Genomic DNA, 14,991 nt, shown 5'->3' with positions numbered 1-14,991 from the left:
CTTCTTCAACATCTTGGTGGTCTTCCTTACCATCAAGGCAATGTTTGCATCAAGGTCATCATCACTTGAGGATTCTTCCTCAACTTGTATTTTTGCTTTTCCTTTTCTTTCATGATTTGCTTTGAGAGCAAAATCCTTTCTTTTGGAAGATGATTCTTCTTTGTCGTTGATGTGCATGTACATTTCATGGGCATTGATCTTTCCCAAAATTTGTGTAGGTGTGGTAACTGAAAGATCCATTTGATGTAGCACAGTGACAATGTGTCCATATTTGTCTATTGGGAGGACACTGAGAATCTTCCTCACAACATCCGGTTGAGAGATTTGAGTAAGCCCCAATCCATTGACTTCCTCTACAAGAATATTAAGTCGTGAGTACATAGCATTTGCATTTTCATTAGTAAGCATTTCAAAGGAATTTAACTTTCGCATGGCTATGTGATATCTTTCCTCACGTTCACTTCAAGTTCCTTCATGTAGAGCACAAATGTCCATCCACAAATCATGAGCATTTTTATGATTCCTTACTCTATTGAACACATCTTTGCAAAGGCCTCTAAAAAGGGTGTTTTTGGCCTTAGCATTCCATTTCTCATAATTGAACTCATCACCTACAAGATTTGTGGGATCTCTAGGTTCGGGGAACCCTTGTGTGGCGGCTTTATAGACACCAATGTCTATAGCCTCTAAGTATGCTTCCATACGAATTTTCCAATAAGGAAAATCGTCACCATCAAAAACGGGAGGAGGTCCATCCCCACCGGACATCGTAACTCTAGCGGTTAAGCTAATCTATGAGCAACAAGGCTCTGATACCAATTGAAAGGATCACGATGCCCAAGAGGGGGGTGAATTGGGCTTTTCTAAAAATCAATACTAATTAAAACCTAAGCAAGAGCTAAACAAGAGCCCAACTTCACCCCAACAACTAGCACTAGGAATATAATACTAGAAATGTAACAAAGCTAAGATAATACTTCAAATACTTGCTAAACAAATACACAATGTAAAGTGCTTGAATTAAGTGTGGAATGTAAAGCAAAGTTTAGAAGACTCCTCCAATTTTTCCCGAGGTATCGAAGAGTCGGCACTCTCCACTAGTCCTCGTTGGAGCACCCGCGCAAGGGTATCGCTCCCCCTTGGTCCTCGCAAGAACCAAGTTCTCACTACGAGATGATCCTTTGCCACTCCGGCGCGGTGGATCCCTCGAGACCGCTTACAAACTTGAGTCGGATCACCAACAAGATCTTCACGGTGATCACCGAGCTCCCAACGCCACCAAGCCGTCTAGGTGATGCCGATCACCAAGAGTAACAAGCCGTAGACTTTCGCTTGACCAAGAGAAGCCTAATGCAAGTGGTGTGTGCTCTAGGTGGCTCTCACTAGCGCTAATGAGGAACAAGCGCGGATTATGATTCTCTAATCTCCTCACTAGGCTCTTGGTGCTTGCAATGCTCTAGCAATGTGCTGGAATAAATGTGGAGTGCAAGACATTGAATATGGTGGGTGGAGGGGGTATAAATAGCCCTCACCCACCAACTAGCCGTTACAGGCAATTTACTGCGCGATGGCGCACCGGACAGTCCGGTGCGCCACCGGTGCGCCAACGGTGCGCCACCGGTGCGCCAACGGTTACTTCCAACGGCTAGTTCTGACAGAGAGCCGTTGGACTCATGGCGCACCGGACAGTGAACAGTCCACTGTCCGGTGCACACCGGACAGTCCGGTGCGGTGTCCGGTGCACTACTAAAATTCAACTCCGAATGCTGCGCTCTCGGGTTTCTGCGAAGGGGGAGACTCTGCCGTGGACCAGCCTGGCCCCACCTGGCAGAGGGTGCACCGGACAGTCCGGTGCACACCGGACAGTCCGGTGCCCCTAAGCCAGAAACACTAAGTCTTGTTTTTCAGCTGATTTTCAAATCGGTTTTCGTTCTAACTTGTGTGTGAGTTCTAGAGTGACACCTAGCACTGTATATGAGTGTGATTGTGCACCAACACTACACTAGAACTCTCTTGGTCAAACTACTCATCGACAACCCCTCTTTATAGTACGGCTAAAAGAGAATAAAAGACCTAACTAAATCGCGAGTGTCCACATCTCCTTGACACTCGGACTCCGTAGACCTTCACCTTTTGTTCCGTCGTTTTAGCCGTCGCTTCGAGTTCTTATCTCCGGGATTGTTTTCACCGTTGTAGTACTTCTTCCTGTCATGCGACCTAACTTACCATTTGTCTCTGCAAAACACACGTTAGTCACATATAATATTACGTTGTCATTAATCACTAAAATTAACCAGGGGCCTAGATGCTTTCAGAGACGAACACTCAACATCAGACAAAGAAATGTGCTTCGGCATGATGCAACACCCATGACACTTAGGTTTATACATGACACGGACACCTGTCGCTGTACTGGTTTGAAATTGGGAAGAAGGAGCAAAACGGGGAAAGAGAAAAGAGAGTAACGCCCGAATTTGGTGAGAGAAAAGAAGAAAAAATTCTACCCCCAAATTCAGGGCGTTACACAGGGGCCTTCATATCCTTGCGGTAAGCGAAGTTGTAATAGCCAAAATTATCATGAAGCCCATCTTCTCTAGCCTTCGTTTGATAATGTAGCTCATGCACTCCGCAGAAGGCTTCAGCATTTGGGTCCATTCCCTGGCTTCGAAGGGCCCAAATGAAGATGCTGAGTCTGACGATAGCGTTAGGAGTCAGTTGATGAAGATAAATTTCATAATTATTCAAAACTTCCCCAATCATCTCATGAAGCGGAAACCGCAATCCAGCTTTGAAAAGCTTTTGAAAACTACCACTTCGTCATTTTTTGGCTCTGGGATAGTTTCTTCGCCGACAAAACAAAGAAGCTTCTTCTCTGTCTCCCCGAAGTAACCGAGCTTCATCATCATCGGTACATCGGCCTCAGAGACAACAAAATTTTCAAAATCTAAGTGCATGGGCTTTGCTGGCACTAGAGTGTTATAGTCTTCCTCTTCATCAGCATTTTCTTCCTCAATATCAGCTTCTACAGCCTCAGCAGTATGTGCATCTTCGTCAATAATCCCCTCTGTCACAACTAATCCAGATTGCTTCATAACTTCGGAAATCGGGGCTGTTTCGGTGGCTTCGGCCTCCTCTCCGTCACGAGTCACTCTAGCAGTTGAACGTACTCTGGCCATCAGGTGTTGAATTTCTTACAGTTCTTACGAATGTTGATGATTTTTACAGTTTTGACGAAGCTCCCTCTTATGCCGAAGCTAAATCAAATGATGCTTTGCTAGAGAATGCGATGAGAAAGCTTCGACTATGGTTAAATTTTTCAACAGCACAACAGTGCAATGGAAATGAATGTTGTGGTAACTTCACACCTACCCGTCTGTTTATATAGTGCTGCAGGTGTGAAGGTGAATCGTCAAGTCGCCCGCACCCGCTCAATATTCACCCGCACCCATTGAACGGTGGACCACGACACGTGGGAGATGAATCGCCAGATCACGTGTACCCGCCTCGCGCTCGGAATATTTTAATCGTTTCTCGGCAACGAGCTCAAGGAAGGTGTTTTTCGGACCTTCGGCATTCCGAAGCCTACGACAATTTTTCACGGATCAAGCTCGTTACGAAAAACGATCTAGCACCGCGAAGGGGCTACTGTTGGGGGTCTGCTTCGTCACTGAAGGTCCCGTAAGAAGAAATACCTTCGGAAGATCAACACAGAGGCAACGCCGAAGCTACCATCCAGGGAGCTTCGGCATAGTGACACGCCTTGAGACGAAGGGTTGCACCGACTTAAAGATGAAAAGACTGATTGGCCCATGATAATATGTGTCATGATTGTAACCAGTTATAAAAGGACATGAATGTAAATCCACACAGGCTGCGCCCTGTGCCTATAAATAGATAAACAGTACCCCCGTACTGTTCACGCTGATTCGTATTCACTTGTGCGTCACGCTTGAGCTTTTACCTTCTGTCAAGACTGAAGGTACAAATGTAATTCAATATTGTTTTTACTCATTCATAATCATATAATAAAAGATATATTATGATGTCATATAATTATCCATGTTATTTTTCCATGTTTCGTATGCTTCGTCTTTCATTGATTTATGCTATGATGATGAAGGTACGTCCTTCACAACCTTCGTCCGAAGATCATTATATCCTTAGGGAAATAATGCTTCGAAGGACGAAGGGCATTAACCATTAACCTATTTTTGTGTTGCCTTGTTCTTAATTCATAACATTTAAGAACAAGTCCCCACATTGAGTAAACAGTGCTACCACAAGGGTGGAATGGGACACCCTTGGCCAAGTAATTATGAAAGCTAGGGAGAGATTACCTTACCCGGTTAGGGGCAAGCGGGGAGGCGTCGCTGCTAGAGTATAGGGAGGTCCTCGGTTCGAACTGTCTGTAAAGCTTTTTGGACGAGGGATTCCTATGCTTCCTTCTTCCTGAATCCATAGCGGGTTTTATCGAACTAGTGGAACTTTGGAAAGGCCTCATAGTGCTACCCTGCCTCTCTTCCTTGATAGAGGTGTATGAGGTCCGTACAACCCCATGGAAAAATGGGTAACATGACTTGTGGGTAAAGATGCACAACCTCTACAGAGTGTAAAACTGGTATATCAGTCATGCTCACGGTCAAGAGCGACTCAGAACTCTTGAAAGGGAATTAGGCTTGCACCTTGTTCCTAATTGATTTTGGTGGTTGAATTGCCCAACACAAATAATTGGACTAACTAGTTTGCTCTAGTGTATAAGTTATACAGGTGCCAAAGGTTCACACTTAGCCAATAAAAAGACCAAGAATTGGGTTCAACAAAGAGAGCAAGGGATAACCGAAGTGTGCCCTGGTCTGGCGCACCGGACTGTCCGGTGTGCCACCGGACAGTGTCCGGTGCACCACCGGACAGTGTCCGGTGGACTAGGGAACTCCAAGCTGAACTTCGCACCTTCGGGAATTCTCAGAGCCGGCGCACTATAATTCACCGGACTGTCTGGTGTACACCGGACAGTGTCCGGTGCTCCAAGAGGACGCGGCTCTGAACTCGCCAGCTTCGGGAATTCGCAACGGCTAGTCCGCTATAATTCACAGGACATGTCCGGTGTACACCGGACTGTCCGGTGTGACATCGAAGCAACGGATATTTCGGCGCCAACGGCTACCTGCAGCGCATTAAATGCGCGCCTGCGCGCGCAGAAGTCAGGCACACCCATACTGGCGCACCGGACACTCTACAGTACATGTCCGGTGCGCCATCGGACATTCAGGCGGGCCCAGAAGACAGAGCTCCAACGGTCGGAACCCAACGGCTTTGGTGACGTGGCTGGCGCACCAGACATGTCCGGTGTGCACCGGACTGTCCAGTGCACCATACGACAGTCAGCCCCACCAAACGGCTAGTTTGGTGGTTGGGGCTATAAATACCCCCAACCACCCCACATTCATTGCATCCAAGTTTTCCACCTTCCAACTATTTACAAGAGCTAGGCATTCAATTCTAGACACACCCAAGTGATCAAATCCTCTCCCAACTCCACAAAAGCATTAGTGACTAGTGAGAGTGATTTGCTGTGTTCTTTTGAGCTCTTGTGCTTGGATCGCTTGCTTTCTTTCTCATTCTTTCTTGCAATCAAACTCACTTGTAATTGAGGCAAGAGACACCAATCTTGTGGTGGTCCTTGTAGGAACTTTTTCTTCCAAGTGATTGAAAAGAAAAGCTCACTCGGTCCAAGGGACCGTTTGAGAGAGGGAAAGGGTTGAAAGAGACCCGGTCTTTGTGACTACCTCAACGGGGAGTAGGTTTGCAAGAACCGAACCCCGGTAAAACAAATCCGCGTGTCACACTCTTTATTTGCTTGCGATTTGTTTTGCGCCCTCCCTCTCGGACTCATTATTATTTCTAACGCTAACCCGGCTTGTAGTTGTGATTATTTTTGAGAATTTCAGTTTTGCCCTATTCACCCCCCCCTCTAGGCGACTTTCAATTGGTATCAAAGCCCGGTGCTTCATTAGAGCCTAACCGCTCGAAGTGATGTCGGGAGATCACGCCAAGAAGGAGATGGAGACCGGCGAAAAGCCCACTACAAGCAATGAGAAAGCTCTATCGGGAGAGTCCCGGAACAAGGAGAAGAGGAAGGAAAAGAAGAAGGAAAAGAAGACTTATTCTCACAAGTCGCATCGGAGTGGCGACAAAATAAAGAAGATGAGGAAGGTGGTCTACTACGAGACTGACACTTCATCACCTTCTACCTCCGGCTCCGACGCACCTTCCATAACTTCTAAGCACCATGAGCGCAAGAAGTTTAGTAAGATTCCCTTACATTATCCTCGTACTTCTAGACATACTCCATTACTTTCCGTTCCATTAGGCAAACCGCCAACCTTTGACGGTGAAGATTATGCTAGGTGGAGTGATTTAATGAAATTTCATCTAACCTCACTCCACAAAAGTATATGGAATGTTGTTGAGTTTGGAGCACAGGTACCATCCGTAGGGGATGAGGATTATGATGAGGACGAGGTGGCCCAAATCGAGCACTTCAACTCCCAAGCCACAACAATACTCCTCGCCTCTCTAAGTAGGGAGGAGTACAACAAGGTGCAAGGATTGAAGAGCGCCAAGGAAGTTTGGGACATGCTCAAGACCGCACATGAGGGTGATGAACTCACCAAAATCACCAAACGGGAAACGATCAAGGGGGAGCTCGGTCGCTTCCGTCTACGCCAAGGGGAGGAGCCACAAGACATGTACAACTGGCTCAAAACCTTGGTGAACCAAGTGCGCAACCTCGGGAGCAAAAAGTGGGATGACCATGAGGTGGTTAAGGTTATTCTAAGATCTCTTATTTTCCTTAACCCTACTCAAGTACAATTAATTCGTGGCAATCCAAGATATACACTAATGACTCCCGAGGAAGTAATCGGGAATTTTGTGAGCTTTGAATTTATGATCAAGGGCTCACGAAAGATCAACGAGCTTGACGGTCCCTCCACATCCGAAGCACAACCAATCGCATTCAAGGCGACGGAGGAGAAGAAGGAGGAGTCACACCGAGTAGAACACCCATCGACGCCTCCAAGCTCGACAACGAGGAAATGGCGCTCGTCATCAAGAGCTTCCGCCAAATCCTCAAACAAAGGAGGGGGAAGGACTACAAACCCCGCTCCAAGAAAGTGTGCTACAAATGTGGTAAGCCCGGTCATTTTATTGCAAAATGTCCCATATCTAGTGACAGTGACAGGGGCGACGAGAAGAAGGGAAGAAGAAAGGAGAAGAAGAGATACTACAAGAAGAAGGGCGGTGATGCCCATGTTTGTCGCGAGTGGGACTCCGACGAAAGCTCTAGCGACTCCTCCGACGACGAGGACACCGCCAACATCGTCGTCACCAAGGGACTTCTCTTCCTCAACGTCAGCCACAAGTGCCTCATGGCAAAGGACGGCAAAAAGAAAAAGGTTAAATCTAAATCCTCCACTAGATATGAATCCTCTAGCGATGATAATGCTAGTGATGAGGAAGATAATTTGCGTACTCTTTTTGCCAACTTAAACATGCAACAAAAAGAGAAATTAAATGAATTAATTAGTGTCATCCATGAGAAGGATGATCTCTTGGACTCCCAAGAGGACTTCCTAATCAAGGAAAACAAAAAGCATGTTAAAGTTAAAAATGCTTATGCTCTAGAAGTTGAAAAATGTGAAAAATTATCTAGTGAGCTAAGCACTTGCCATGAGACTATAGACAACCTTAGAAATGAGAATTCTAATTTGTTAGCTAAGGTTTATTCTATTGCTTGTAATATTTCAATTCCCAATCTTAGAAATGATAATGATGATTTGCTTGCTAAGATTGAAGAATTGAATATGTCTCTTGCTAGCCTTAGGATTGAAAATGAAAAGTTGCTTGCTAAGGCTAAAGAACTAGATGTTTGCAATGTTACAATTTCTGACCTTAGAACTAAAAATGATATATTGCATGCTAAGGTTGTAGAATTGAAATCTTGCAAACCCTCTACATCTACCGTTGAGCACACTTCTATTTGTACTAGATGTAGAGATGTTGATATTAATGCTATTCATGATCACATGGCTTTAATTAAACAACAAAATGATCATATAGCAAAGTTAGATGCTAAAATTGTCGAGCATGAACTTGAAAATGAAAAATTTAAATTTGCTCGTAGTATGCTTTATAGTGGGAGACGTCCTGGCATTAAGGATGGCATTGGCTTCCAAAAGGGGGACAATGTCAAACTTAATGCCCCTCCTAAGAAATTGTCTAATTTTGTTAAGGGCAAGGCTCCCATGCCTCAAGATAACGAGGGTTAACCATGCTTTTATGTATAAGGGTGAGACATCTAGTTCTAGGCAACCAACCCGTGCTAAGATGCCTAAGAAGAAAACTCCTAATGCATCAAATGATCATGACATTTCATTTAAAACCTTTTATGCATCTTATGTTCTAACTAACAAATCCGGCAAGGTAGTTGCCAAATATGTTGGGGGCAAGCACAAGGGATCAAAGACTTGTGTTTGGGTACCCAAAGTTCTTGTATCTAATGCCAAAGGACCCAAAACCATTTGGGTACCTAAAGTCAAGAACTAAACATGTTTTGTAGGTTTATGCATCCGGGGGCTCAAGTTGGATCATAGACAGCGGATGCACAAACCACATGACAGGGGAGAAGAAGATGTTCTCCTCCTACGAGAAAAACCGGGATCCCCAACGAGCTATCACATTCGGGGATGGAAACCAAGGTTTGGTCAAGGGTTTGGGTAAAATTGCTATATCTCCTGACCATTCCATTTCCAATGTTTTTCTTGTAGATTCATTAGATTACAATTTGCTTTCTGTATCTCAATTATGCAAAATGGGCTACAACTGTTTATTCACTGATGTAGGTGTCACTGTCTTTAGAAGAAGTGATGATTCAATAGCATTTAAGGGAGTGTTAGAGGGTCAGCTATACTTAGTAAATTTTGATAAAGCTGAACTCGACACTTGCTTAATTGCTAAGACTAACATGGGCTGGCTCTGACATCGCCGACTAGCACATGTTGGGATGAAGAATCTTCATAAGCTTCTAAAGGGAGAGCACATTTTAGGATCAATCAATGTTCATTTTGAGAAAGACAGGATTTGTAGCGCATGCCAAGCAGGGAAGCAAGTTGGTGCTCACCATCCACACAAGAACATCATGACGACTGACAGGCCACTGGAGCTCCTACACATGGACCTATTCGGCCCGATCGCTTACATAAGCATCGGCGGGAGTAAGTACTGTCTAGTTATTGTGGATGATTATTCTCGCTTCACTTGGGTGTTCTTTTTGCAGGAAAAATCTCATACCCAAGAAACATTAAAGGGATTCTTGAGACGGGCTCAAAATGAGTTCGGCTTAAGGATCAAGAAAATTAGAAGTGACAACGGGACGAAGTTCAAGAACTCTCAAATTGAAGGCTTCCTTGAGGAGGAGGGCATCAAGCATGAGTTCTCTTCTCCCTACACGCCACAACAAAATGGTGTAGTGGAGAGGAAGAATCGAACTCTATTGGACATGGCAAGAACCATGCTTGATGAGTACAAGACTTCAGATCGGTTTTGGGCCGAGGCGGTCAACACCGCTTGCTACACCATCAACCGGCTATATCTTCACCGAATCCTCAAGAAGACATCTTACGAACTCCTAACCGGTAAAAAGCCCAATATTTCATATTTTAGAGTCTTTGGTAGCAAATGCTTTATACTTGTTAAAAGAGGTAGAAAATCTAAATTTGCTCCTAAGACTGTAGAAGGCTTTTTACTAGGATATGATTCAAACACAAGGGCATATAGAGTCTTTAACAAGTCCACTGGACAAGTTGAAGTTTCTTGTGACGTTGTGTTTGATGAAACTAACGGCTCTCAAGTAGAGCAAGTTGATCTTGATGAGATAGGTGATGAAGAGGCTCCATGCATCGCGCTAAGGAACATGTCCATTGGGGATGTGTGTCCTAAAGAATCCGAAGAGCCTCCAAATGCACAAGATCAACCATCCTCCTCCACGCAAGCATCTCCACCAACTCAAAATGAGGATGAGGCTCAAGTTGATGAAGTAGAAGATCAAGCAAATGAGCCACCTCAAGATGATGGCAATGATCAAGGGGGAGATGCAAATAATCAAGACAAGGAGGATGAAGAACAAAGACCGCCACACCCAAGAGTCCACCAAGCAATCCAACGATATCACCCTGTCGACACCATCCTCGGCGACATTCATAAGGGGGTAACCACTAGATCTTGTGTTGCACATTTTTGTGAGCATCACTCTTTTGTTTCCTCTATTGAGCCACACAGGATAGAGGAAGCACTTCAAGATTCAGATTGGGTGGTGGCGATGCAAGAGGAGCTCAACAACTTCACTAGGAATGAGGTATGGCATTTAGTTCCACGTCCTAACCAAAATGTTGTAGGAACCAAATGGGTGTTCCGCAACAAGCAAGATGAGCATGGTGTGGTGACAAGGAACAAAGCTCGACTTGTGGCCAAGGAATACTCCCAAGTCGAAGGATTGGATTTTGGTGAAACCTATGCACCCGTAGCTAGGCTTGAGTCAATTCGTATATTATTGGCCTATGCTACTTACCATGGCTTCAAGCTTTATCAAATGGACATGAAGAGTGCCTTCCTCAATGGACCAATCAAGGAAGAGGTATATATTGAGCAACCTCCCGGCTTTGAAGCTAGTGAGTACCCTAACCATGTTTATAAACTCTCTAAGGCGCTTTATGGGCTGAAGCAAGCCCCAAGAGCATGGTATGAATGCCTTAGAGATTTCCTTATCACTAATGGATTCAAAGTCGGAAAGGCCGATCCTACACTCTTTACCAAAACTCTTGAAAATGATTTGTTTGTATGCCAAATTTATGTTGATGATATTATATTTGGGTCTACTAACGAATCTACATGTGAAGAGTTTAGTAGGATCATGACACAAAAATTCGAGATGTCTATGATGGGGGAGTTGAAGTACTTCTTAGGATTTCAAGTAAAGCAACTCCAAGAGGGCACCTTCCTAAGCCAAACGAAGTATACTCAAGATATTCTAAGCAAGTTTCGAATGAAGGATGTCAAACCCATCAAGACACCCATGGGAACCAATGGGCATCTCGACCTCGACACGGAAGGTAAGTCCGTGGATCAAAAGGTATACCGGTCGATGATAGGCTCTTTACTATATTTATGTGCATCTCGACCGGATATTATGCTTTCCATATGCATGTGTGCAAGATTCCAAGCCGACCCTAAGGAAGCTCACCTTACGGCCGTAAAACGAATCTTGAGATATTTAGTTTATACTCCTAAGTTTGGGCTTTGGTATCCTAGGGGATCCACTTTTTATTTGATTGGTTATTCGGATGCCGATTGGGCGGGGTGTAAAATCAATAGAAAGAGCACATCGGTGACTTGCCAGTTCTTGGGAAGATCCTTGGTATCTTGGGCTTCAAAGAAGCAAAATTCCGTAGCTCTTTCTACCGCCGAAGCCGAGTACATTGTCGCAGGCCATTGTTGCGCGCAACTACTTTGGATGAGGCAAACCCTTAGGGACTATGGTTACAAATTAACCAAAGTTCCTCTTCTATGTGATAATGAGAGTGCAATCCGCATGGCGGATAATCCCGTTGAGCATAGCCGCACTAAACACATAGCCATTCGGTATCACTTTTTAAGGGATCACCAACAAAAGGGAGATATCGAGATTTCATACATTAATACTAAAGATCAATTAGCCGATATCTTTACCAAGCCACTAGATGAACAAACTTTTAACAAACTTAGGCATGAGCTAAATATTCTTGATTCTAGGAACTTCTTTTGTTGATTTGCACACATAGCTCATTTATATACCTTTGATCATGTCTCTTTCATATGCTATGACTAATGTGTTTTCAAGTCTATTTCAAACCAAGTCATAGGTGTATTGAAAGGGAATTGGAGTCTTCGGCGAAGACAAAGACTTCCACTCCGTAACTCATCCTTCGCCGTCACTCCGAGCAACTCTCCATCTTTGGGGGAGAAAAGGACTCCATCTTTGGTATAATCTTCACTCATTTCTTTATGACCAAAGGGGGAGAGAATAATTAAAGGGCTCTAATGACTCCGTTTTTGGCGATTCATGCAAAAAACGGAGAAAGTATTAGACCAAAGCAAAAGGACTGCACCACCACCTAATTTTAAAAGAGCTTTTCAATTGGTATGATTCTCAATTGACAAATTTCAAATTGGTATCTTATTGTGTTCAAAAGGGGGAGAAAAGTAGTATTTCAAAATTGATATATCAAAACCCTCTTGAACACTAAGAGGAGAATTTCATTTAGGGGGAGTTTTGTTTAGTCAAAGGAAAAGCATTTGAAATAGGGGGAGAAAATTTCAAGTCTTGAAAATGCTTCGCAAAATCTTATTCATTTACCTTTGTCTATTTGCAAAAGAACTTTGAAGAGGATTTACAAAAGAATTTGCAAAAACAAAACATGTGGTGCAAGCGTGGTCCAAAATATTAAAAATAAAGAAACAATCCATACATATCTTATAAGTATTTATATTGGCTCAATTCCAAGCAACCTTTGCACTTACATTATGCAAGCTAGTTCAATTATGCACTTCTATATTTGCTTTGGTTTGTGTTGGCATCAATCACCAAAAAGGGGGAGATTGAAAGGGAATTAGGCTTACACCTTGTTCCTAATTGATTTTGGTGGTTGAATTGCCCAACACAAATAATTGGACTAACTAGTTTGCTCTAGTGTATAAGTTATACAGGTGCCAAAGGTTCACACTTAGCCAATAAAAAGACCAAGAATTGGGTTCAACAAAGAGAGCAAGGGATAACCAAAGTGTGCCCTGGTCTGGCGCACCGGACTGTTCGGTGCACCACCGGACAGTGTTCGGTGCACCACCGGACAGTGTCCGGTGGACCAGGGAACTCCAAGCTGAACTTCGCACCTTCGGGAATTCTCAGAGCCGGCGCACTATAATTCACCGGACTGTCCGGTGTACACCGGACAGTGTCTGGTGCTCCAAGAGGACGCGGCTCTGAACTCGCCAGCTTCGGGAATTCGCAACGGCTAGTCCGCTATAATTCACCAGACATGTCCGGTGTACACCGGACTGTCCGGTGTACACCGGACTGTCTGGTGTGACATCGAAGCAACGGATATTTCGGCGCCAACGGCTACCTGCAGCGCATTAAATGCGCGCCAGTGCGCGCAGAAGTCAGGCATGCCCATACTGGCGCACCGGACACTCTACAGTACATGTCCGGTGCGCCACCGGACATCCAGGCGGGCCCAGAAGATAGAGCTCCAACGGTCGGAACCCAACGACTTTGGTAACGTGGCTGGCGCACCGGACATGTCCGGTGTGCACCGGACTGTCCGGTGCACCATACGACAGTCAGCCCCACCAAACGGCTAGTTTGATGGTTGGGGCTATAAATACCCCCAACCACCCCACATTCATTGCATCCAAGTTTTCCACCTTCCAACTACTTACAAGAGCTAGGCATTCAATTCTAGACACACCCAAGTGATCAAATCCTCGCCCAACTCCACAAAAGCATTAGTGACTAGTGAGAGTGATTTGCCGTGTTCTTTTGAGCTCTTGTGCTTGGATCGCTTGCTTTCTTTCTCATTCTTTCTTGCAATCAAACTCACTTGTAATTGAGGCAAGAGACACCAATCTTGTGGTGGTCCTTGTAGGAACTTTGTGTTCCAAGTGATTGAAAAGAAAAGCTCACTCGGTCCAAGGGACCGTTTGAGAGAGGGAAAGGGTTGAAAGAGACCCGGTCTTTGTGACCACCTCAACGGGGAGTAGGTTTGCAAGAACCGAACCTCGGTAAAACAAATCCGCGTGTCACACTCTTTATTTGCTTGCGATTTGTTTTGCGCCCTCCCTCTCGGACTCATTATTATTTCTAACGCTAACCTGACTTGTAGTTGTGATTATTTTTGAGAATTTCAGTTTCGCCCTATTCACCCCCCTCTAGGCGACTTTCAACTCTCGCATGATTAATTTATGGAACTAAACTTAATCTGTCATATGCATCGCATCGCGGGTGTTATTATCAATTGTGATATCTTATTTAGTTGGGTTGATATCTACTTATACCTAGTAACTGCTAATAAAATTTTGACCAACTTTAAAAGCAATGCTCAGCTTTACCATCCTCTTTGGTAAGCCTTACACTTCACATAGGCTCCCTCCTTTGGTGAGTTCATGCATATTATTCCCCATAACTTGTTAAGCGATGAACGTATGTGAGCTCACCCTTGCTGTACTCACATCCCCCAGGTCAAGAATAGGTACCGCAGGATGAGGCGCGTGATGGATGCTGTGATGAGTTCATGAGTGGTCTAGGCCGTCGTCTCCCAGTCAACTATGGTTGATGGATCGTTGTCTTCATATGATGTAATTATTTATCTATTTTGTGCAGAACTCTGTTATATATAAATGATGTGACATTCATTTCTGTACCATGAGTCATCATATGTGCGAGACTTGATCCTAGCACACTTGGTGATTATTTCACGCCCGGGTTTTGGTGCCCCTAAAGTCCGGGTGTGACAGAGCTGGACTGTCTGGCAAATGCTCGGACGGCCCGACCATGTCCAGAGGCACCGATCTGCCAAGAGGGGATGGTAGTGGTGGTATTCTCCCTGGAGATGAGTTCATCGGCATACCATATAATGGCTAGGGCTGCGAATCCTCATTTGTTGCCGATGTATTAGACACAGACATCCTATTACTAGTTTCAAATGATGGGAAACTAGGAGCAATAGATTTCTCCAATGAACGTGTTAATTTTCTAATTGATTCTTCTAACCCTCCAATATATTGTTTTTATTTGATCTTGCTGTTGATCTACATACTGTTTAATAGATTGGATGTCGTCGGATTTACTTACATTGGAGATTTGAAGCGAAGGTAGAAGAGATGTGACCTTGATCTCTC

Source organism: Zea mays, chromosome 9 (genome assembly GCF_902167145.1).
Source record: "Zea mays cultivar B73 chromosome 9, Zm-B73-REFERENCE-NAM-5.0, whole genome shotgun sequence".
NCBI classification, from domain to species: Eukaryota; Viridiplantae; Streptophyta; class Magnoliopsida; order Poales; family Poaceae; genus Zea; species Zea mays.
The sequence above is the reverse complement of the archived record's forward strand: the minus strand, read 5'-3'. Positions refer to the sequence as shown.